The sequence below is a fragment of the Gavialis gangeticus genome, unplaced genomic scaffold (assembly GCF_001723915.1).
Source record: "Gavialis gangeticus isolate Ggan-Ray unplaced genomic scaffold, GavGan_comp1, whole genome shotgun sequence".
Lineage (NCBI taxonomy): Eukaryota > Metazoa > Chordata > Crocodylia > Gavialidae > Gavialis > Gavialis gangeticus.
In genome coordinates, this window is record NW_017728993.1 from 11,373,669 (window position 1) to 11,399,187 (window position 25,519).

At 43.5% G+C, this 25,519-nt stretch overlaps 1 protein-coding gene across 4 annotated transcripts in view; it reads right to left on the reverse strand.

The window, feature by feature from the left end:
• FGGY (FGGY carbohydrate kinase domain containing) overlaps positions 1–25,519 on the reverse strand; it is a 520,775-nt gene that overhangs the window by 465,309 nt on the left and 29,947 nt on the right. For 2 of the 4 annotated variants that reach the window (XM_019501214.1, XM_019501211.1), the window contains exon 1: positions 15,624–15,819. The exons of the other annotated variants lie outside the window; for them this stretch is intronic. The gene's annotated coding sequence lies outside the window, so the exon portion shown is untranslated. Of the gene's footprint in view, positions 1–15,623; positions 15,820–25,519 lie in introns of those variants that run through there. 4 annotated transcript variants of the gene reach the window in all.

A 25,519-nucleotide genomic window follows, 5' to 3' on the forward strand; every position in this document is an offset into this window, starting at 1 on the left:
AACAATATAAAGTCATACAACAAACCTGAAATGTTGTAGTATTAATTCCTAGACGTTAGATACCTCCAGATTTTCCTGTGTTCCTACAAAAAGTAATATTCAAGCGCCAACCACCACAGATTTCTAGTGATTCCCCATATCCTGAAAACATGTTATTCTAAATATGTGGTTGGCAGAGAAAGGAAGTGTTAAATCTTGGACGGATATCAATCTGACAGAGAATAGCACTTGGAGACATCCTCTTTGGTTATTTATTCCTCTTTCCCATGCCCAGAAGTGTAGTAACAATGACTATAACTATGGGAACACCTCACAGCAGCAGTCACTGCACAGCCTTTTTCCTACTCTTTAACTGAAAGTGTTCAAGAATTAGTCCCCCACTTTCTGGTTAACAGATTCCTGGCACAAACAAGACTCTGTTGATAGTAAAGAGCCCATTGTGCTAAACTGTCACTTCTGTACTGAAGCACTTGAAGAAAAGCAAGAGAGACAGAAATAGGCAAAAACAATACACTTTCAGATTCCTTTATTATTTCCTCCGAGGTCCTTAAGGTGAGGGACCACTCTGGTTCCTACTCAAGATGATTTGATGCTGTATATAAACAAAGCAAACCAAGCCTGCTACCAATTGTAGACTTAAGACCTCTCCTTTCAAATTCTTTAGGCTTCTTTCTAAGTTAAGAAACGTGGCCTGCTGCAAAGTTGTCTAGACTCTGATCTCAGGTATGCTAGTATAAAAGAGGAGCCAGTTTGTTTAAGTTGCAGGAATTATTCCAGGGGCCAACCAAAGCAAGCAAGATCAGAATCAGACCCTAAGTGGTTGGTTAGCATTTTGATTACATTGTAACTGAAATGAAGGGAGTAATTGGCTACTAATGTGCTAGGATATTTACTTGTCAAACCCTGGTTACAAATGTAAAAAATATATATATAAATGGTAGCAGATCTTAGAGACAATACCAGTTCACTTAGGCAACTAATAATATGGATTTAAAAAGAGAGAGAGATTAGTATCGTCTTATCCCTCTAACTGCTCTTCTTTAAAGACAAAGAAACATAGAAAAGGTTTATGTTTATAGTCATTGATGTATCTTATAACTTGTTAAATGTATAAATGAGCATCAATTATTCAAGAACTCAGACCAGGATTGGTGTTTTAAGTGTATGGTACCTTCCCTATCTTTTCCACAAGGTATGAGATTTTGAGCAAAAAGAGCTCTGAAGAAAGTCATTTTCCATCCGCCATCATATGTGCCTAAGTCCCCAGGGCTGCCTATACTACTGCAGCATTACTGCTTTTGGCATCATAGAATCATAGAAAATGAGGATTGGAAGGCACCTCAGGAGGTCACATCGAGTCCAACTCCCTGGTCAAAACCAGACCTTCCCCAACTAGATCATCCCAGTCAGGGCTTTGTCTAGCTGGGTCTTAAAAACCTCCAAGGATGGAGATCCTAAAGCTTCTGTGGATAAACCCACCACCCTCCTAGTGAGAAAGGTCTTCCTAATATCCAACCTAAACTTTCCTTGTTGCAACTTGAGACAGTTGCTCCTCCTTCTGTCATCTGCCCGCACTGAGAACAGTCCAGCTCCATCCTCTTCTGAACCTCCCTTGAGGTTAAAGGCTGCTATTAAATCCCTCCTCAGTCTTCTTCTCTCTAGACTAAATAAGCCCAGTTCCATCAGCCTGTCCCTCATAAGTCATGTGCCCAGCCACTAACCATTTTCATTGCCCTCCACTGGACTGTCTCCAATTTGTCCACATCCACATTTGTACTCCAGATGTGGCCTCACCAGTGCTGAATAGAGGGGAATAATCATGTCCCCTCAATCTGCTAGCAACACTCCTACCAATGCAGCCCAGGCTGCTGTTACCTTTCTTGGCAACAAAGGCACACTGTTGGCTCATATTCAACTTATTGTCCACAGTCACCCCTGGGTCCTTTTCTGCAGAGCTGCTGCTTAGCCAGTCACCCCCCAGCCTGTCCTGGTGCATGGGCTTGCTCCATTCTAAGTGCAGGACTTTGCCCTTGTCCTTACTGAACCTCATGAGTGTCCTTTTGGCCCAATCCTCCAATTTGTCTAGGTTGCTCTGAATCCTAGCCCTACTCTTCAGCGTATCTACTACTCCCCCCAGTTTGGTGTCATCTGGGAACTTGCTGAAAGTGCACTCCATCCCATCTTCCAGGTCATTGATGAAGACATTGAACAAAACTGGCCAGAGGACTGACCCCTAGGGCACTCCACTTGACACCAGCTGCCAAAGAGACGGTAGTAATCAATAGCTCAATGTCTGAGCCCAGCCAGTTTTCTGTCCACTTTACAGTCCATTCACCCAGCTTGGACTTCCTTAGCTTGCTTGTAAGAATGTTGTGGGAGAACATATCAAAAGCCTTGCTAAAAAGTCAAGGTATAGCATGCCCACTTCTCTCCCCATGTCTAGAGCCAGTCACCTCATCATAGAAGGCAATCTGGTTGGTTAGGCGTGACTTGCCCTTGGTGAATCCGTGCTGACTTTTCCTAATCACCTCTTTCTCCACCTAGTGCTTAGAAATGGATTCCTTAGAGACCTGCTCCATGATTTTTCCAGATGAGGCTGTCCAGTCTGTAGTTCCTCAAATCCTCCTTCTTCCCATTCTTAAAGATGGGCACTATATATTTGCCTTTTCCCAATGGTTCACGGTGTCTCCCAGCTGACATGAGTTTTCAACGATAATGGCCAGTGGCTCTACAATCACATCAGTCAACTCCCTCAGCACCCTTGGGTGCATCACGTCTGGCCCCATGCACTGCTGTATTGCCCTTGCAGCAGATGTCAGGGTGATTGAAGTCCCCTTGAGAACCAGGCCTGTGATCAGGAAACTTCCATTAGCTGTTTGAAAAATTTCAAATTAAATTAAACTCAGATATGTCTATAGGCCATAGAAATATTAACAACAGAACAGCGCTAGCATTGCGTGTCTGCATTTGTTCAGTATGGACTCGGAGGAAAGCATGCCACCTACTGAATCACCAGCACAACTTCCTGCAGCACCCTAGATTGTTTGGCACCATCCCATCAGCTAATGGTCAGGACTGGTCCTTCTTCATTTTTGAGATTTGCAGAGATCACAGCTTAAGCGGGCATAGCTGCCAACAATAACTTCAAGCATTCTTCATACACCAGCACAGTCTCTTGAGACAGAGCTTGTTTGGGCATTACTTTTGTTTCTGAGGCACAGCATGACATGCCTTCCTAAACTGCTCTTCCTGTTTATACATCATGCAAAGTTAGTTAAGCACCATGCCACCAAGGTTATGGAACTGAGTTGCTATCTCCCCTCAACTGCCCAGTTTGTAATGCCTGCTACCACCATCAGGGGCTTCTCCTGGTACAGGTTTTTATATTCATTTGATTCAAGGAAGCGCGATCCTCATCTTGGTTAAAATTGGTATAACAAAGGTCAGGATTTGGCTCTATGAACAATAGCGGTGAATTCTAGACTCCAGTGAAGGGAGGAACACCAAGTGAGGAATTGTTCCTCCCTTCCTAATCCTGGGAGTGCCATCAGCCAGGTCCCCAAGTGGGTAGGCTACAAAATGCAGGCAAGGTGCTTTGAGTAGATATGATCTCTTTTATTAGACCAACTGAGTAGTTGGAAAAAATTTCTTAGCAAGCTTTCGGTGCAGTCACCCTTCTTCAGGCACAGGGAGTCTCTGCTGGTCTATGTTACAGAATGCCATTTTATCCAGCAGGTAAAAATCAGAGACTATCAACCTCTCTCATACTAAAGAAATAGCTCTATAATGTAGATGAAAGTCTGCAGCATTGCTGATAAAGGTTGATACAAACTACATCAAACCCGTTAGGTCAAGATGAATAACAACCAGGATGTGCTACAGAAGACCATGCAGAGAATTTGCAGATGGACAAGCAATCTCAATTAAATTGTCCTCCCCCTCCCAGTCTCCTCTGAATTACAACTCTAAACCCCCTTAATTATCTAAACTCAATTATACTCGCAGTATGTGAAGCTTCCTGTTCAGACAGATTTTTCTTTCCTCATTTGGAGTGTTTGACTTGCATTTAATGTCCCTTGGTGTCTGTGGTAGGGAGAATGTCCTGAAGACGGGGCAGGACTGTGAGATACTCAAAAGTATTTTTATTTCCTCCATTCCATGCCTGACAGGATCAGGCATTAAGCCTCTCAATTTCTAGCCAGATGGAAGTGCAGCATGTCTAATATAACTTTCTTCTCAATCTTAAACTAAACATTTGTTTTGCTAGTCACAACCATCTCTAATACCCTTTCGTGCTATTTTTCAGTCCTAAAGATTTCCATATGTACTTTCCAAACTGACTCTCCAAGCAGTATTTTTGTTTGAATTGTTCCTGGGAACAAAAACACGGTGCTAAACAAATTCCTACCAAAGAGAACATTAGTGGCAAGGCAGACAGTAAGATAAGACAATAGAAGGAAGCAGTTAAAAGATTCCTTTTCATTTCAGTGCTGTGGCTTCATTGTGCAGGCTGAACTTGCACATTTTCATTCAAAGGGGACATAGTTCCAGGATTGCAATGAAGCTCATAAATAATTCAAGCTGCTGTTTGTTTTAGTTTCTGCTGCTGAAGAGGCCAATCTCCAGGTGTTTCTCACCATGTTTTGCTCGTATTCTCTACGGCAACCCAAGCCAATGGAAGTTGGAAAGTGCCAGTTGCATTCGCACTGAAGTGTTTCATTCCCCTCCCTTGCCTCCCCTTCCCAACATCCCTGCCCCAGAAACTACATGTACTCATACAGCCTTTTTAGACAACAGTGCCAAACTGGCAGCTACAGGGAGCTCTAGAGCAGGAGGTGCCTCCTTGCTGAGGTTAACAAGTAGTATTCATTCCTGCAGTGTCTAGAGACCATACTGAAATCACTGCATGGGGCACTGTACAGATCATGCCTAGTTAGCCAGATAAGGCTGAGAGGAAGGGTCCTACTCTGGCATCTTTCTTCATAATACTGGACTAGATTGACCAAAATAGATTTTTAATCAACTTGTGCAACTCCCTGTGTAGACAGGCTTTTCTTTTCAAGTGGCTCATTTGGTGCAGTCTAAACAGATTACAACTTCAGCTAAAGGTGTCTACAGTAATTTAACTTCTCACCCGTAGTGCAATTCTATCATGTAGATGGCCTCCTGAGGGCAAAGAGCTGTGGCACAGAAAAATGTAGGGACAGGAATAAGTGGCAGAGCCAGACATTGATCCCAGATCTGTGAATCCAGTGCAGTGCACTGAACATAACTTTATCTTTCCTCTCGACCCACGCACTTGCTGTTTGTGCTACAGCTGCCTTCAGATACTCAACGCAAACTGCATCATGATCAGAGCAAGCTGTAAAAGGAATCAAAAGGTCTCCTCCTTTGGCTGGAGCAGGGTAGCAGGTTCGCACACTTCCTGTTTAAGAGGAAGCCTCCATTTCCAACACCTTCCACAAACACACATCTGTTCTGCAGTAGAGCTGGCCAGAAAACAAGAATTCCATTTTGAAAAGAAATTTCAGGAGTTTGGCATTTGGTTTTGTTCTATGTCGGGCTGAAACAGGGACCTCAATTTTTTTTTTTTCTTCTTTACAAAGAGTCAGAAAGAGATAGACAGATAAACACCCTGTCCTCAGAACAGGAGCTACATTTCCTGCAAGAGTAGGTTATCAGCTGTCCTGGTAGACCCTCTCTCTTTCTGCCAATCTCTTGCCTAAGGATTCCACCTTGGATCCAAAAAACCTCTGTAAAGAGCATCCCATTAGAACAGGGGTGGGCAAAATCTGGCCCACCAGGCCATTCTATCCGGCCCATGGGGCCCCTAAAAAAATTATAAAATTAATATTTATTTGCTCCTAGCTCCCTGTCAAAGATGACAGGAGCCAGGGGGAGTAGGACCCAAAGGAAACTAGTGGCAGGACCCAGCAGCAAGGTCTGCCTAGCCCTGGCCCCCCAACCAGCAACCCCTGCCTAGCAGAGGCTTCTGGCCTGGGACCATGGGGCTGTTCCTGCTTCCCTGCACTGGAAAGGGAAATGTGGCCCTCAACAGTTTGCCCAAACTCAGTAAGTGACCCTTCGTCTGAAATAATTTCCTGCCCCTGTGTTAGAACATGGATACAATTGCGTGAAGAGCTTTTGCTTTGACACATCCCCATTTTCCAACAACAGCAAAACACGCTTTCTCGAAAAAGTCCACACTTGGCTATTCTGGCCATTAGTTATTCCACTCATAGCCCACCTGAGCACCTCATACCTAGGATGCAAGGTGCAGGAAGATGAATGAAGTCACACTTTAGGGGTCTTGAAGACAAAGACTGCAACAATGGGGACGAAAGAGTCATTTTGCTGTGGCCCAGTATCTGCTCGGACAGGTTTCTAGGTTTATTATTACAGAATGGAATGGGTTATACAGTATTATCTACCTCTCACTCATGCTTTGATCAACAGAAAAATACCCAATGTTGATATCTGCTTTGCCATCATTAGGTTTCAGTGCCATCACACCATTCTCTTGAATTAGACTTATCACAACTAGGATATAGAAAATGACATTTATTACCAGTGTACTCATTTCACAATTTGGAGATTAGTGTTGTAGTTAAAAATACTAAAACTTTTCTTTTCCTCCCTGTTTCCAGGACCATTTCATTATTTTGCATTGAACAGGTTTGGGTAAAATGCAGAAGCAAGCCAGAAAGCAGGAGCTGCATGCCAGGACTGACTCCAGGTGAGCTGTCTAACCACCAGGCCACCCGAACAGGCTGCTCCTTTTGCCTTCTTTCACTCTAACATGAAAAATCTTGATTTTCTTCCTTTACCATAGCACAGGAGGCAGGGGAGAGCTCCATCTCCACCCACCAGCTTGAGAAGGGGGTGGGAGGTGAATAGGGCACTCTTCTGTGCAGTGTAAAGAAGCTGGGAAGGAATTGAACCCAGGCCTCCATCACCCTAGTCATGTCATCTAGCCATAAGGCTATTGTATCAAAAGGTAACTGCATAGCTCCGTTGGTGTTGGCTGGTATCCATGCTTTGAGCCTACTTACTAGATCAGGCCCCTCTAGGGATGGAGATGGGCGACTACCTACTTTCTAGCCTGGATTGGGGTGAGGTAGGGGATAGTCACCGAGCTGTTCAAATTGTAGTTGTTCTGGACCTGCACAGAAGCAGAATTTTAGGTTCTTGAGACACTTTAGTCAAACAGGGAGATGCAGCCAGGAATAGGCAGCTGATCAGAGGTTTATGGGCCATCATTTTGGATTCAGGAACCTAAGTCCTTCATTGGATCTAGCCCTGAAAGCAGGATCTCACAATCCTCAGCTAAATTTACTATTGCTAAGATGCAGTTTTGTACATTATGTAAGCAATGCGTATAAGGGTGGAATGATTACTTCACCGTGCACTAATTTAATCCTCTCTCTAGTGCAGAGGGTGGCAACTGTGCTGAGGATAGGAAGCGTTTTGGCTAAGGCTCCAAGACAAACCCTCACTTTTACCAAGAACATGGTCAGAGCCAAGCATGTAGATGGAGATCTGTGAATAACTAGACTCCAAGTGTTATATAAAGGCAGCTGAGAATCATTATCCCTTTCATGCAAATGAGGAAATTGAGAAAGACATAAGTTAAGTGACTTACCTAAATCAAGCAGTCAGGCAGTGACAAAGCTATGAGTAGGACCCTTTTCCTTTAACTCAAAAACTCTAGCCAGTGAACTATCCTTTAACTTTAATTCATAACATACAGGACCTCAGTCCTTAAGGTCCTAACAGAAAGAGTTGTATAAGCTGAAGGAAGCTCAATTTCTTTCACAAAGCTAAAGGACAGAGCTGTCCTTGCTATTATTGGAACCAGGTGGTCCAAGAAACAGTGCTCTTACAGACATCAAACTTAGACCTTTCAGCCCCTCTCCAGCTCAGGAGTGCTAAAATTTGACTTGTGAACCAGGAAAGAATCTCAGCTGGTCACAGGTGAAAGACATTTGCTAACAAAGTCATCCAGGTGTTCCCTTGAAATAATAATTAGCAACCCTTCCAGCTGCTTAAGTCAAAGGTAAATTGGAGGCAGCCATCCTTTCCTTGCTGCCTACTCCTGAGAAGTTAAAGGGACCCAGCCCAGCTCATGGTTATAGGAACAAAAAACACTCAGAAGGGACACTGTGTCATGTAACAGGTTTGCCTCCCATCTGTGCTCATAGTTGTATATAAACGTAATGCCTGTGTTTGTGCCTAATCAACCAGTGGAGATTGTATATCTTGTGCAAACCTAGTTTTAGAGAACTGGCAGGATCAGGATGGAGAAGGAAAGGTTAGTTTAGGGCTTGACAACCTTCACAGGGCCATTAAGCAGACTGTATCCTGCCATAAATATTCGCACAAAACTTCTGACCTCAGTAGTGGTTTTCAGTACAAAATGATGACAGGATGTGGTCTGAGAGCTCTCTCTTATATTAGGGTTTTTCACTGAGATCAATGGACATGGGTCCTAGTTTAAACTGCCTGAGCTTGAGTTCCAGCTATGAAGAGACCCATTGTTTTCCTGTGGCCTGCAGTAGGGTATATATGTTTGCCAGAATTTTGTTCAGGGAAAAAAGCAAGATGTATTTTGATTGTTGAAGCGTACCAAAAATGTCTGAGAATTAAGGGAGAATCTTTCTTCCGCACTTCCCAGAATATCTTCCATCAGTTCTCCACTATTTACCACTATTACTATTTAACACTATTATCCTCTCCCCTATTTACCAGCTACATTCATTCCCCTCTCCAGCCCCCTTCCCCCACAATCTGTCTCTCACCCACCGACTCCTCAATTTACATCTTCACTGACTGCCTTTCTTGCATGCATCCCAGGCTCTGGCTTCTTTACTATTCATCCCCTCCAGGAAGAGTACACACCAACTGCAGATGCTTCCTCAGCCTGACGAAGGGTATTTATGCCCAAAAGCTTGCAAAGAAGATTTTTTCCAACTATTTGAGTTGGTCTAATAAAAAGGTATCAGATTTACCCAAAGAACCTTGTCTTCTATCAGTTCTGATGTGCGTGTGTTGGAAGGGACATAAAAAATACTAATGCACCCAAACTTTACATCAAATTTTAAGTCAGTTTTTCCCTTTGCCTTGAAAAGCTAGGTCATCTCTATTTTGGTGTTTACAAACCACATTTTCTCAGGAAGATCTCTGTGTTGGCCCCTTTATATAGGGGCTTTCCATAGATGTTCTTTCTCTGGGGGAGCTCATGACAGTATTGATACCTACATGTAGAATTCAGGCATTTATCTTTAAGCTCTGAGGGTAGAAGTTGTTGCCTGCAGTCTCATTCTTTAGAGAGACTGAATTTTGGCTTAGGTTTTAATCTGGTGATCCTGAAAATACTTTTCAAATAACCCTAGATAAAAAAAAAAAAAAAAAAAAATTCTGCTAGTGAAATCAGCATCTCAGAGGTTAAAAACCACACTTTCTAAAGAGGAAGTAGGTTTGTTTTGTGCCTTTTTTCTGGAAATTGTTAAAACAATAAAAACAAGGAACAGTACAGCACACTTGGTAAAGGAGCAAATTTCCTGCTTGCAATGGCTCTGATAAATTTCAATCACAGATGACAGGGGAAAGGAAAAGAAAAAAAAAAGCCTCTTCCTGGAAAGCCAGACAGGATAGAATTGATTTGAGACATCTTCATCCCCAGAACAGCTGGTATTGGCTAATCATCAAAAACCAGAGCCTCAAACCTACAGGAAACGGAGAAGAGGGAGAAAGTCTGAATCAAACTTTTAGTTTCCAAATGTGTAAAAGAAGAAAAGCACACACACACACATACACACGCGCATGCACACCCCCCCCTTCCTGCCGACAGACAGATGCCAAAGGAAGTGCCAGTGCCCTGACTAATAAAAAGAACTTGAAAATCTATAGCCTCTTGTGCCAGGCGCAGACAGCAGCCAGCACCCGATTAACTGTGGGTGGCTGCCTGACGGGGCTGCTGCCGGATGGACTGGACAGCTCAGCATGAATCACAGGGGCAAAGGATTCCTTCAGTCCTAGTGGAATTGGTACAATATGCGAGGCCTTGCCTGACTGCTATTTTTTATATCCCCCTTTCAGAGAGTGGCAGCTTCCTTCCTGCTGTGCTCTGTGGGCAGACAGCAGGCAGATGAGTATTCATTGGGTGCACTGTGCGTATGGGAGGGAGAAAATGAGCATTGTGTTACCCAGAGGGGTGATAGACTGAAAACCCCCAGAGACTGAATTGGTCTGGCTGCTCCCACAGCAGCTAGCAGCTGCAAAATCTTCTCCCTGCAGCCCTGCTGGTGGGACTGATGTGCCCCATCCCATGGCCCCTTCATGACAAGCTGGTACAAAACAAGCATGACATCGAACAAGCTTGTAGCCGGGTCAGCATCTCCCTGGAGCATGCGATTTCTGCATCATCCTTGTGGCAAACCCAGATGCAGGGGCTATTTCATGGCAGGGCAGAGCCAAGACAGAGCAGGACAGTCAGAGCCTAAGACAGGTCCCTAGCTTAGGGTGGAAAGGGGTCTCTGTGTGGAGAGGGAAAATGCTTGCATTAGCTCTAGGATTCATCTGGTCTCCTCAGTATAAATTCATGGCTGCAAGGACAATGATTCAGACACTGGCCTCTCCAGAGTCTCTTCATGTGCTCTGGATCAGCTGCTCTGAACCTGATGGGCAGACTCACCATCTTCTCCGGTTACTTGTGAGCGCCAGCCTTTGGCTTCTCCAAACAGAAGAGGACCGGTGTTGGGCGAGCTGAAGCCAAAACAGGCGCTCAGACCTGAACTCAGTGAAACAGCTCTGAATATCTCATTGTCCTTGAAGGAGAGTCTTAACAGACCCCTCTTAGCTTGGTGCCTTAGCAAATGGGGGAGGGAACACATACTTGTGCTTCTCACACCCTTTCTAGTCTAAAATGCTTTAGAACGGGGGTATCAAACATACTGCCCGCAGGCTGGATCCAGCCCTCGAGATGGGTCATCTGGCCTGCAGGGCTTTTCACCACGACGACCAGCAGCCAGGCAGCTAACCCTGCCACCACTCAAGACCTGGAGCCGCAGGTGCTAGAGCCATAGCATTAGTGAGGCCAATACCCAGAGGGTAAAAATATAGCATTTTTGGTGCCGCTGGGAACTAAAGCCTGTGGAGTCCATCCCCACCCCCCTGGAGCTGGCAGAGTTGACACTGCAGCTCAGGCAACTACAGATCTGGGGCTTGAGTGGCAGGCAGCAGTGCTTTAGCTCCTTGGATGCTGATGTAGAGAGTCACCACAACAAGTCCTGTGGAGCAGATCTGGAGATGGGTGATCTGGCTCCTGAGAGGCCCTGTGGTCCAGATCCAGCCTGCCAACTCATTTGACAATACTATTTTAGACAGAAGCAGACTAAAAGGGTAGTCAAGGGAAGAACGACTATAATGCAATTCAGCCTGACCCAAAGTGACTGAAATAGTGGGCATCTTTCCACTGACTCCAGATAGACACTAGATCAGACCCCTGTGCAGCAGGTAGTCTATTCCAAACACCAAGGGCTCTAGCAAAGCATAGGGCTGCCAGGGGCAGGAATGCAAGGTGCAGGGGTGTCCCAGGGATGTGTGAGGTCTTGAGCTCTGCTAGAGGCAGGAGCCTAAGACACAGGCAGGCAGAAGCCAGGAAAGCTGAAGCCTAAACTACAGTGAAGAGCCTGAGGGGCATGCCGAGCCTTGAGGCATGACAGGGGCTTTGGCATGAGAAGCAAATAGCTGAGGCTGAGAGGGCCAATAGTCTGACCTTGAGAGGGTCCAGAAAGGTGGGCTGAGACCAGGAGGGCCAGAACCTGCTGCCTAGGAAGAGCAAGAACAAGGGCCCAGAGCAAAAGACAGGGTCCAAGGGGAAGAAAAGGGGCAAAGTCAAGACGACTGAAGCCCCCAACAAAGGTTTGGAAGCTTAAGTAGGACAAGCCTTGCATTAGGGATGAGCTGCCCCACTGCAGTGATAACATCTGTGAAGCATAGACATGGCTGGACAGATGGAGAAGGCCATGGATCTAGCCCTTAGGGCTGGCAGGGCCTGAGAAAATGGGCACTGAGGGCAAAGAGAAAGAGAAGACCCTGTAGACTCACCAACCCCAGGAAAGATCATCTTAGAAATATTATATGGAAAGATTTTTTTGCAAAATGTAAATATACCCAAAATGTGGGGTGTCTCAGTTTTTCCAAGAGAAACTGACAAAACAAATGACTTTTCTGGTCTCCTGAAGTCTCTCTTCCTTTTTGCTGTCACAGACATGGAGCTTCTCATGTGTACTCTCCTCCTTCTACCCCTCCACTTGCCCCAATTAGCTTTTCCTTTTTTATCTACTCCCTTCCTTTTCTCTTTTGACTTCCTCCGATTCTCTCTCTGCATACAAACATGTGCCATCTTAAAAGTAAAAACAGACTTGACCCCATTTGCTTCTTTAGCTATTGCCCCATCTCTGCTTCCTTTCATCTGCAAGTTAACCAAATGCTCTGTCTGAAGTCCCTCTCTTCAGTTCCCACTAGCTTCCTCACTAAGCCTTTATTCCCATATCTCTTCTTGATTGTTACATATAACACCACTATACTGCCTGTCTGGCCATCACCTTGGACTTGGACTCTTTTACAAACCCAAAATGTGGGGAACTAAGTCTTGCAAAAATCTTTCCATGTACCATTTCTAATAGGATGATTCCTACTATCCATCCATTCAGCTTAAATAAATGTTATGCTGTTCCATATCTTCTTCCATCTTTATTACTGCAACATCTTTCCCTCTCGCTTTTGAGAAATGCAACCTTGCTCATATCCATTCAAAATCTGCTGCTAACATCATTTAGCTAGTCCAGGATTTTGGCAATGTCATCCTTTTCCTTGTGGGAGCATTGTTAGGGGTTTATATACTGAGTTATAAAAACGGCCTTTCCAACTTTCAAGGGCAGTATGCAAGCCATACGCCACATATAGCATCAGCAACATAAGAGCATAGAAAAATAGGCTGGAAAGGGAGTCAAGACCTCATCTAATTCAACCCCCAGCTCCAGGCAGGATAGTCTCTGCCTAAACCATCCCAACCAATATTTCACTAATCTGCATTTGAAAATTTTCAGTGATGGAAATTCCACAGAGGACCTTGGCTTGTTATCCAGAGCTAACTAATGACAGCAAAATAAATTATTTTGCTCCCACTTTAAAAATGCTGAAGGGCAAATTCTGCCCTCAAATACATGAGTATAGAACTGATGGGCAAAACTTAGTCTTGAAGGAGAGAGGAGACGGAGGTAAGGAACGCAAAGAGGGTTTTCCACCAGCTAGCATCCCCCCAGAAAAATATACTGTACAGTATTGGGAGCCAGGTCATTACCTGATGTCATTTATACATATAAATAGCTAGCACCTTTAGAAATCAGGCACTGGGCAGAATACTAGTCACCTTGGCATTGTGAGGCTGGCAGGAGAAACAGTCTGTACCTTTTTCCTTTCGCTCCCCAGTGCAACTCCCTCCAACTTAGTCTGTTCTCTGTACTTGCATGCATCATGGCAACCGAGTCCAGCAGCAGAAGTGGTGTAATACACTGTTTGGGAGGTCTGAAAGAGCAAGCTTTGATTATGGACTCCCACACTCAGTTGTGAACCTCCCCCACTGCTGTCTAATAAATTGTGAATGCTGATAAACTTCCTGGTCTGCTCCATCCAACTCTGATAAACTGTGGCTCCTGAATCAATTGATTGTGGGTCAGCTGTGGGCAGAAGCAAGTACTTGGGGAATTGCTCATTGCTAGCAGAAAGATGGTTTGCAAATGAGCTGGTACATTCCCAAAGAAACTTGTCTCCAGCAGCTACAAAGTTTTAATTGTTTCATTGTACCACTTCAACAGGTGCTTCATTTCCAATAGCTGGTTTTGGCTTTGGTGACATGAGATTGTACCACATCCTTTCAGGGAGGTTACATTTCATTCTTGCTGCCCAGCTCCTTAATGTTAGTTGATCCCAGTCCCATGAGCCACTAGACAACAAGAATAAATTGAAAAGATAGATTCTGATTTAACAAACCAAACCAATAAAAATAAAAACTTCCTTCTTTTTGGCCACAGCGGCTTCTGCCTCTGAGAATTCATCGTTTCAGACCTCTCTCAATAGATATGCGCTAGACTAGTATAAGCACACTGTATAAACAGTCCTTATCCTGTGTCTGTGGTTTTCACAGAATAATACTCATATCCTCAAAAGTATCACTTAACTTTATCTCCACATCCTAAAATGATTCAGCCTTTGAAAAGGAGTTTTGGTCTGAGTTCATCTGATACTTCAAAACTGCAGACAAGGGACTGGAGCAGAGTATTGGCATCTGCAGCAAAACCACAGCATGGTAGCTCCATAAACTACTTCTCTGGCTTCTAAGACCTGGTGCTTTCTGCGGACCATCACTTCAAACCCTGATATTGCTGACTGGCTTAACAATTTGTTCCTGATATCATGTGACAAGTTTCTGAAGCTCAGATGTGTAGTGGTATTTGCTGCTAGTATGAAAAGCAACAAAAAAAAAGTCGCACATGAGGTTCTAATTGTCTGAAAAACAGAAACATCTGTTGGAGTCATGAGCAGTTGATTAGCAGAGTTCATTTCCAGGGTAAGGCTTTCAGTGGATCAGCTCATCTATCTGAGCGTGGTGTATGTCACTGCAGTCACTGGGAGTATTTGAAAGAGTTAAACTGAACAGGCAGGAGAGACATAAACAATTTGTTGGGCTGCTGGCACTCCTAAGAACTTGCTACAGTGCTGTAGTCTTCAAAAGTTTATTCCCTCCGTATAACTCCATCATGTGAAAGCAATAGCCATTTTAAAAACTTTCTTTCATCCGTAGCTAAACATCTGCCAGGCCTTCAGCTATAAAACTGTGTTAGTTCTGAAGCCTCTGACTAGACGGTAAAAGTTTGCTCCAAAGATAAAAACTCAACATCTAAACTCTTGCTTTGAGAGCATAGCTTGCTTACAAAATGTTCAAAGCAAATGAAATTGCTCAGAAAAAGTCAAGAGAACAGACAAAAAAGCTTCTTGTTTTTAAGAACCTCCTTGGATTTTAACCCAAAGCTTTTCCAGCTCACTAAGCCAACACAAAGATTAGCACCTTGGAGTCTTTTGTAAAAAGCAGTGGCTATTCAGAAAAAAAGCTAATTTGCACATGTCTGGCATGATTATTTAATACAAGGTTTATTAGAGATCATAACCTTAACTAGCTTTGATTACTACTGACAGTCAGACCAACACTGTCTCCCCTTGTTTCCTCATCCTCCCTTGTCTGAATGTTCACATCCATCAATTGTCTCACAAGTTTTTGGGTTAAGAGGCCATCTTTTAGGGCTATCTTTTGATAGTGCTTCGCCTGATAGGGACTGAAGCCACAATTGGGGCACAAATGCAATACTGGAACCTTTAGCAGGAAATGCTGTTATTCTGCTTTCCTATGTGATTTTACTAGCTAGAGAGTCTGCAATTAATATAAACATTACAAAGCTTTTTGTAGGCATTTCCATGCTTAGGCAGACAGTTTAGTCAGCTATGGACTACACTGCTAACCAGATTTCATCCTTTAAATATATAGGGATCAAAAGTATGTGTACCTTATGATAGCAGATGTTCATGAAGGGCTAGCATGTTACGTCCTAGGTGCACAGGAAATCAGCACTTGATGAGGGATGCTTGCCATGTCCTCATTATCCACTCCAATAAGACTCTGCTGACATTCTCATATGAAGAGAGGCTTCACATGCAAGCAAGTGCTACCAAATCACTCGCATCTTCCCCCAGAGAATAAACACTAGCTCACTCTAGGACTTGGAAATAAAGCATTCCTCTTTCACCCCACAGGAGTCCCTCCTGTTCTCCCAAATTCCACATGTGACTCTCTCTTTTGCATATCCCCCATGGTTAAAGTTGTGCTTGCTCAGCTGCTTTTACTAGCTGGTACAAACAAGTAAAGCAAATCATCCACACCAACACTGGCCTCCTGCTGTTGCTTCATGTGGAAGCGGTTGTGAGCTGTCTCTGGAAGAAAAGTGCTGATAGTGAAAAATTAGATTTTCCCCGCTATCGGAGATCTCATCACTCTCCCAATGTTTGGACACTCACCACGTTGTCCTCTTGGGTCTCAATTTACTAGGCCTACTTTGCAGATTCATCTTTCACAGCCCCCTCCAGAGAGCTGGGACCTACAGTGCAACTTGGATCCCAGACCTTGTGCTGAGCCTTCAAGGTCCCTGTACCTAAAATCTAACTTCTCCTATAACTGCACCTGCAGACATCCTCCTCAACCCTTCAGGGACATGAGTGACACATGCATTTCTGAAGCATATCCAAAACCTATGATAGATTTTTACTGAATAGCACAAGCAAAGCAGAAATCTAGACCGGAATAAGCAGTTCAAAAATCATTTTAAAAAGAATCACTTCCCACTCTGCCTTTCTAATTTTTGTCATCATACAGTCAATTTGCAGCCAAAGTTGGGTGTTGGCATGAGATAGTCATGGGCTAGGCACAGAAGTTACATGCAAACTGGTTTAAGTCATCAGAAACTGGTTTAAACCTGTAACAGAACAGAAGTTCAGTGCACATAAACCACTTTCAAAACAGCTGAAGCTGGTTTAAGATGTACCTTGTTAAATGTAGTATCAGACTTAACTGATTTGGGTCAAAATTTATGAAACTTCTGTCCCAGACCACAGAACTTAAACCTTCCTGTCTCACCTTCACCCCAGCTACCCAGAATATAGGTTGTAGTTTGGGGAGAAGATTGTCATTCATAGGGCTGCTAATCTCCCACCAGGTAGAGCCACCTGTCCCCAATATAGCCACTGGCCCAGCTACACCTACCAAATTTAAAAAGTTCAATGTATCAAACATAGGCTTGGAACAAATGCATTTCCCACATATCAGGGACAAAACATGAAGCAGCTTTCTGAGAGATACCATCTTATTTTCAGTGTACTCTGAGGGCAAGGATTAGGATAACCTGTTCTCAGTTCATGGCTTCGGATAAAGACAGGCCTGTGCCAAGTGTCTTCATTTGCTCATCAGAGTGACTACAAATGACTATGAGTACTGTCAAAGATGTTTTATAAAAGGTAATGATAATTATAAAGTATTCGCCTCATAAACTATATCAGTGCCCTCAAGACCAACCATCCTGTTTCAATCTTTGGCCATATTTCCAAACCTTTTACATACAGACAGAACTGAAAATAGAGAGCACATATTCATTGTGAAAATGGAGGCCTTTCCTTGCAAATGAACTCTTAGCCCAAAGACTTTCAAAAGTTACTGATCATTTTGAGGTGCCTCACTTTTTAGTGGCAGCCTAGATTTTCTTTAAGTAGGCACTCTACACTTCATCTGGATCCTGAAGGGTGCTGAGCTCCTTGCTCCACATCTACCACTACATGGTAATGCAAAAGGGGCTAGCATGGCTGGGAACCAGCCTGTGAAGAGGGAGATGACACCTGGTTAAGCTTTAACTTCAAGGGCCTAATTATGTAATTAAGTGCTTAGCTAGAGCAAGGACAAAGTACTCTGGTTTTGGATCAAGCCCTTTGTACAAATCAGACCCTTTAAGTGTAGTTAAACCCGGATAACCCAAAAGTGAGGTGCTAATCATCACTAGTCTCTTTTGCAAATCTTGGCCTTAATTATTCTTCCTTTCTGCTAAGATGCTTTGGAAAGTAGCTGTCTTCAGGGATAGACAGCACATTTCAGGCATTCAAACAAAAAAAAAAAAAGAGGGGCTGTCACCCAATGAAAAAAGACATGACAATGTGTGCAAAAATATCAGTGTAGATTGTCTGTGCCTTAAAAAACTGCATCAACTAATATTTCCCTCTTCTGAATTGGATCCTGGAGCACGTTATTCAAAAGGTCAAGAACTGCAGTTCCCCTTGCCATGTCCTGCAAACAGCAGGGAATGCTCCATGCTGCAGCTTCTCTCTCTCTCAAACAGCAGGCCCTCCTCCAGACCCCACTGGAGAAAGTTTTGACACACCACTTTGGGCAGCTCAGTTCCACTGGTCTTAAATTGGCATTACATTCCTTGACATCATTTTTATTTAAGATGGATTATTTGTTAACTTAAATGAAGAAAAAACCAATAAAGAAACAAACAAATCCTTTATACTTGGAGCTAACAGACAAATGGAATAAATATCCCAAGGCAGATGAGCACAGAGGGAGTAAGAATATGTCTCTAATAAAAATAAATCAATCTGTCCTTTAACGTCTGTGAACCACATGTCAGCCCTGGCTGGGTGTGAATGAGTGAAGTCAATATTTGGGGACCAAGATTTCTTAAAGGTTTTGAGTTATTATTAAAATGCAATCATATCTTGTAGTCACATGAGCTCTTTTTGGGTTAGGAGGCATGTACCTGCACGTGCTTTTGGAGCTAAAGCACCTGATACTGGAAGCTATCCCCCATGGGCATGGGTGATACTTGACCTAGGTAGAGTCCTTCAGGGATCCATGCCAATTCACAGCTGTATATTCAAACTACATATTCTTCCACAGCCTGCCTGGTTTTCCAAATCTAAAAAGGGTCTGTGTTTAATTAAACTTCCCTGCCTCCTAACGGTAATAATCTGGCCCGAGTTAAAAGCTCTGCAGTTCTCAGATCAAAGGTGCTAGAAGAGGGTAAAACACCTCTCAACTGGAACCACTTGCAGGGTTCAGGCACTATGCTTTTTGTTAGGCTCTTTATTATTCATCAACCACTTAATCATGAGAGTAAAGGATAACCACAGTCGTAGTTGTGAATTGACTGGCTTTAGAAAGTGACAGTAAAATCCAGAAATACTGCTTTCCTTGTAAGTAAATGCCTGATTTCAGAGAGCTGTATACTCTGCAGAGTTTTGCAGCTGGAGGCAAGGGAGTGGAGGAACTGCCTTTTTAGGCATAAGGATCAACAACACAGTGCAACTACTACTGGCAAGAAAAGCTGACTGTGGGCACTGGAAGTGCCTCTGCATCCTTATAAGGAGAAAGACAGGTATTTCCCCAAGCCCATATATGGTGGTGCATTAAGGCAGACTACAAGGTAAATTCCTGCCTACCGAAAGAATGCAAGCAGGGTCATATTCCTGCATTTCCCAAGAGGAGCATGTTTTATAAACACAAGTTCAGAGGTATTTTGCCCTCCTCTAGCACCTTTACTCTGAGAATTGCAGAGCTTTCAAACTGGGCCTAATACCACCATTAGGAGGCTGGGAAGTTTAATTAAGCACAGGTCATTTTTCATATTTGGAAAATGCAGGCGGGCTGTGGCAGCACATGTAGTTTTAACATAACCTTTTAAGGCAATCGAGCCAAAATGTTCAGGCAGGTACCTGAATTGACATTAAGCCAAATTTCCAAAGGCCATAAGAAACCACAGTCCCCTTAACTTTACCAAGATTTGAAGCAGGGCAGAAAAGCATGCCACTTACACATCCAGGATGAAGGACCGACAGGATGCAATATTTGTTCATCCCAATTGTTCACAAATTAGAGCTAGTTGAGGTAAAAAGTATAGTATTTTGTGGAAAATGTTGGTTTGTTCAGATTCATCAATGACACATCTCGGAGCTAATATTAATCTTTTCATAGTTTCATAGTTGGTAGGGTTGGAAGGGACCTGAGCAGATCATCTAGTCCGACCCCCTGCCAACAGTCTACCTTACAACATTTCACAATATATTACTTCCTTTTTACTGGGGTAAGGAGCAGAACAGTCGCTGTAGGATTGACCCTGATTGTTTTAATGTCAGTGGGAGCTTGCCATTAACTTCAATGGTGCTTTGATTTTGTGCTCCTGCATTTTCCCCAGGAAAAAAGCATGGTTGACAGTAAGCATGGTAGATACAAATTAGGTAGATATGAATTAAAAAAATAGTGATTCCCAAACTTTTCTTTTCAAACCAAAGATGTCAACTCAAGTGAAAAGTGAGCATTGAAGAGTTTTCTTTTGGTCCACAAGCCTTTTTTGCATGGAAATATTTTTGGAGCAGTTATATATATGTAGCATTAAAAGGACCTACTATTTATTCATCCAGAAAAACCTTTGGCTTCCCAGCTTTGAAAACAGGATGGCCATATTCAAACTCAAATAGCTACAACACATTTTGAAGACATACTTTCCATCTTCTAATGCTAATACTTACTTTCTTCTTGCTCTAAGCTGCACTATAATGTTGTTAAACAGAACTAAGCAAATTCAACTCTGAGATGTGTAGGACTCCACTGGTTTGGAGTCTACTGCATCAGTCCAAACATGGCAAGTGCCTGCTTCACATCATAAGCTACCACCACCATTAGCGCCCTTCAGGGGGAATTTGAGGAGGGGAGATGGAGAATAGTCTAGTCTTTGCACATTGGGTCTGAGGCATGGTGGCATAGAAGCATAATAGAAGTGCTGCCTGGCTGCTCTGTGTATAAACACAAGGTGTCAGTCTTCAGGGCTTCTGCTGTGACCCCTCTTAGTAGGAGGAACACACACGCAAACATGAAAAATGACTGGAAAATATGTGGGTCAGAAGCTTATTTCAAATACCCAATAGCCTTGTTGTGCAGGAGCTGAGCTATCTGCTCAGGCATTGTAAAAACTCCTGACCAAGCTGGGATGATGCTTTTGCAGACCTAAAGCAGCAGTGGGACAAGACTTTTTCATAAAGGGAATAAGATGTTTGGTACTGGGTTTCATATTGTACTTTAAAATACTCACCTGTCCAAAGCACTTCTGCTGCCAGGGATAGAGAAAAGCAAGCAAACTATTTCCCTACTGGGAAACGGCTGGCCTGGGCTGGGCTGCTCAGGTATACGAGGCATCAACCAACACCTGGAATACATTTTGCTCATTAGGCACGATTAGACAAATTCTTTGGGGGCTCTTTTTTTAAAAAGGTGTACCACATGCATTTGTTTATGCAGCTGTAGCAAGTGATGAAATCCATTTATGAGCTGAAGTCACAAAAATTCTAAGCAGGTCTTTGTTTAATCTCAGTAAGTCCTGACATTTCCCTAATAGTATAGCAATGACTATATTTGGACCAACATTCTCAAGTCTGCACACCTGGCTTTCACCAGTGCTAAGCATTTGCAGTTCCCATCAACTTCCATGGAAGTTGTAAGCATGCTCCCCAAATAACTCAGATTTAGGATTGTAAATGTGGACATAGGATTTTGTGGTTTTTTATTTAAAACAAAAAATAACTCTTAAGAGCTATTCTGACAAAGGTTTGGCCAGCCTTGCTCATGGTAAAGAGTAACATGCTCTTTGAGAAGTAGTCTCCATGAAATCAGTGGGATTGTTAGTGAAATGACATACTGCTCTGCCCAATAAGTGTACAAGAATGGGGGGCTTTACTATCAGAAGTTTTTGTATAGACCAGGGGTGTCAAAGATGTGGCCTGCAGGCCAAATCTAGCCTGTAGGGCTCCTAGAAGGGCCAGGAATTTGTGCGTTAGGTGAGCAGGGTCAGGACCTACTGGTGAAATCTTGTATATGGAACTGCATTGGGGATGCATTTTAGCAGTGATGGGGCAAGGAACAGCTGCATTAGCCCCACTGCTCTCTGATGCTGCTTGTCCCACTACTGAAGGTGGCCTACAAGGAGCCCCATAATCCAGATCCAGCCCAGGGAGGGTCAAACAGGTTTCTGGCACAGACCACTCTCTACACAGTATTGTCATTCACAAGAATAAAATGATTAAGGGAAGTGGCAAGACTGAACTGCCTGTACCACTTTGCCACTGGATGGGACAATGGAGTAAACAGGAAGAGGTGATTAAATAAGAATCACTGCCATGATATTTATGTTTTATGTATACAGATATGATGACCTTAAAACTAGGCATATTACATCTTACAAAGAGTTGGATTAGCTGTGGTAGTTTGAAGTCAGTCTACGTTACAAACAGAGAAAAAAGAGGATATCCAGACATAGCAACATTTTCAGATTTTAAATATTAAAACCTTTTGCTATCTACCTCTCAATCCTCTCTTTGGCCTTTATCATTTCATCTATCACTCAACTTCCAAAGTCCCAGGAAGAGTCTGGGGAGACAGGTGATGCACATGCACAGGACATTTACTGGCCACATTATTGGCCACATCAGGAAGGCAGAGCTGATTTCTGATATAGTCAATTTTATATTGGTGCCAATCCAATATTGACCTGATGTATCGGTGCACCTCAAACTGGAAAAATGGTCTAAAATAAATAGAATTACATTTTTAAAAGATGAGTACACTATGTTATACTTTGGAAGGAATAATCAAATGCGTAAGTACAAAATGAGGAATGATTGGCTAAATGGTTATACAACAGAAAAGGGTATGAGATTTATAGTGGATCACAAGCTAGATGAGTCCAGACTATAATATGCTAATAACATAACACAGTGCATTAAAAGAAGCATCATAGTCAACTCAGGGGAATAAATCAGGCTTGCATTCAGTTCAGCACTGGTGAGGCCTTAGAGTACCATATCCCGTTTTGGGCCCAATTTAAGAAAGGACAAGTTGGAGAGAGTCCAGAGGAGAGCAATAAAAATGGTAAGAGGTCTAGAAGACATGATATATGAGGAAAAGCTAGAAAAAGTAGGAATACTTAGGTGTACAGAAAAGAAGTATGTAGGGAAGTTTGATAACAGTCTTCAGACAAAAAAGAGGGTAGTGAAGATTTGTTCTCTATCGTCCACTTGGCATAGGACAAGAAGTAATGGGATTAAATTGCAACCAAGGACATCTAGGTTAGATAGTAGAAAGAACTTTCTAACCCTGAGGATGCTCAGGGACTGGAACAGGTTATGGAGAGATGTAGAATCGCAATCATTGCCAGTTTTTAAATACAGGTTAGACAAACAGTTGTCTGGATGGTTTGGACACAAATAATCCTGCCTTGAACAGGGGGTTGGCCTTGAGAAATCATCTAAGCCCTTTCCAGCCCTTTTTATATGCTTCATTGTAAGAATGCTTTGCCACCAGCTTCCTTCTGTTTATGCCAAAATAGGTCCATTAGCTCAAGTATTTCACCACTATCATGGTACTAATATCTATAATCCAAACCAAAGACAGTATGCATGATATGTGTAATCTAACTGTAATATCTAATTGGCCAAACTGGGCTATATTCCTGTATCTCCCACCATTACGGTCTTCTTATTACTGTTCATAGAAGAAAAGAATGTGCCCCGTCAAAATTCCTCTGTGTTGAAAATTATACCTAAATGATTCCCTGGAAAGCAAAGAAGTTGAAAAGGCTGAACAGTAATAAAGGCTGTACATATAGTTCATAGATTGTCAGGGGTTGGAAAGGACCTTGTAGATCATCAGGTCCAGTCCCTCTGCACTAGGCAGGAAAAGACAAGTGTAATCAAGTGATCCCAGTGAGATGACTGTCCAGTCTCCTTTTGAAGATTTCCAGGGTAGGTGACTACACCACCACTGGAGGGAGTTTATTCCACAGTCTGGACACCCTGACTGTGGAGGAGCTTTTCCCAGAATTGAGCCTGAAGCGGCCTTCCAGGAGTTTGTATCCATCGGTCCTGGTCTTCCCCAGGGGTGCCCTGGTGAACACCTGTTCACCGAGTTCTTGATGTACTCCACCGATGTAGCGGTATGCCGCTACCAAGTCCCCTCTCAGCCTTTTCTTCTGTAGGCTAGAGAGTCCCAGGTCCCTCAGCCTCTTCTCAGATGGCTTGTCTTGCAAGTCCCTGATCATATGGGTGGCTCTTCTCTGGACCCCCTCAAGTTTTTCCACGTCCTTGTTGAAGTGCGGCACCAGAACTGGATGCAGTACTCCACCTGCAGTCTCAACAGTGAGTATCACTTCCTTAGTTTTGCATAAGATGCAATGGTTAATGCATGCCAGTGTGTTGTTTGCCCTGCTGGCCACAGCATCGCACTGCCGACTCATGTTCCTGCGATGGTCGATCACTACCCCTAGATCCCTTTCAGTCACAGTGCAAGTCAAATCATCACCACCAAGCCTGTAGGTATGTTGGGGATTGTTTGCCCGCATATGCAGCACCTTCCACTTCTGAGTGTTGAACTTCATCTGGTTCCAGTCCACCCAGCTCTCCAGCCTGTCCAGGTCTGCCTGTATCTGCACCCTATCTTCTGGCATGACCATGCTACCCTGTAACTTGGTGTCATCCGCAAACTTGGCCAGCAAGCTTTTCACCTCCACATTCAAATCATTGATAAAAATATTGAAAAGCACTGGTCAAAGCACAGACCCCTGAGGGACACCACTGGCCACTTCTCACCAGAATGACACAGATCTGTTCATGAGAACTCTCTGGGTCGTACCATGCAGCCAGTTTTGCACCCACTGAACTGTTGAGCAGGTAAGCCCACAATCTTCCAATTTTTCCACAAGGATATAATGGGACACTAGATCAAAAGCCTTTTGGAAGTCTAGGTATATAATGTTGACCTTCTCTCCCGTGTTCAGGTGGTGAGAGACCTGTTCATAGAAGGAGATGCAATTGGTAAGAAAAGACCTACCCATGATGAAGCCATGCTGGCTGTCATTCAGAATCTTACCCTCAACGAGCGTATCACACATAGATTCTTTAATGAGCTTTTCTAGGATTTTCCCTGGGATGGAGGTTAGGCTGACTGGCCTATATTTGCCCGGGTCCTCCCTCTTCCCCTTCTTGAAGATGGGCACAATGTTGGCCCTCTTCCAATCCTCAGGGATCTCCCCTGTGTACCACGAATTCTGAAAGAGTTTTGCCAGGGGTCCCACGATGACCTCAGCCAGCTCCATCAGCACTCTTGGGTGAAGTCCATCTGCTCCTGCTGACTTATAAATGTCTGGCTTTTTTAGTTGGTTTTGCAGCAGCTCAGCATCCACGGTGGGAAGGCTATCATTCCCGCTGTGCTCCCTGTGATCCTTATCTCACTTGTCTTTCCCCTTGGTCTGGTGAAATACTGAAGCAAAGTGCGCATTCAGGAGTTCAGTTTTTTCCTGAGTGTCCATTACCAGCTGTCCCGAGGTGTTAAGCAGGGGCCCTACACTTCCATTTGTTTTCCTTCTGCTTCCTACATACCTAAAGAAGGACTTCTTATTGTCCTTGACTCCCTTGGCTAACTTAAACTCAGTAGGGCTGTGACAAATTTCACCGGCTGTTTCCTTTCAACACTGTTTCAACTTGTTTCAAGCTCAAAACAGTGAAATTAAAATAAAACAAAGAGCTTCGAAACAGCCTTGAAACGAAACAAGGGCAATTGAAATGTTTCAAAACATTTCGAGTTTCGAAGCTGAAGCTGGGCTTGCCTATAGGGAAGCAGAAAGTAAAAAGAGGGAAGGGTAAGAGGGGAGAAGGACACAGTGAAGGCACGTCTTAACACACACGAGAGAAGAAGCTCCTGCAGGAGAGGAAAGAAAGGCTCTGTCACAGTTCGGCGACCTGAGATGCTGCTGGTGCTACTGTGTTCCTGCTCACTAAGTTATTTTACCTGTTGTCATTTAAAGTGGTGAACCAGGAT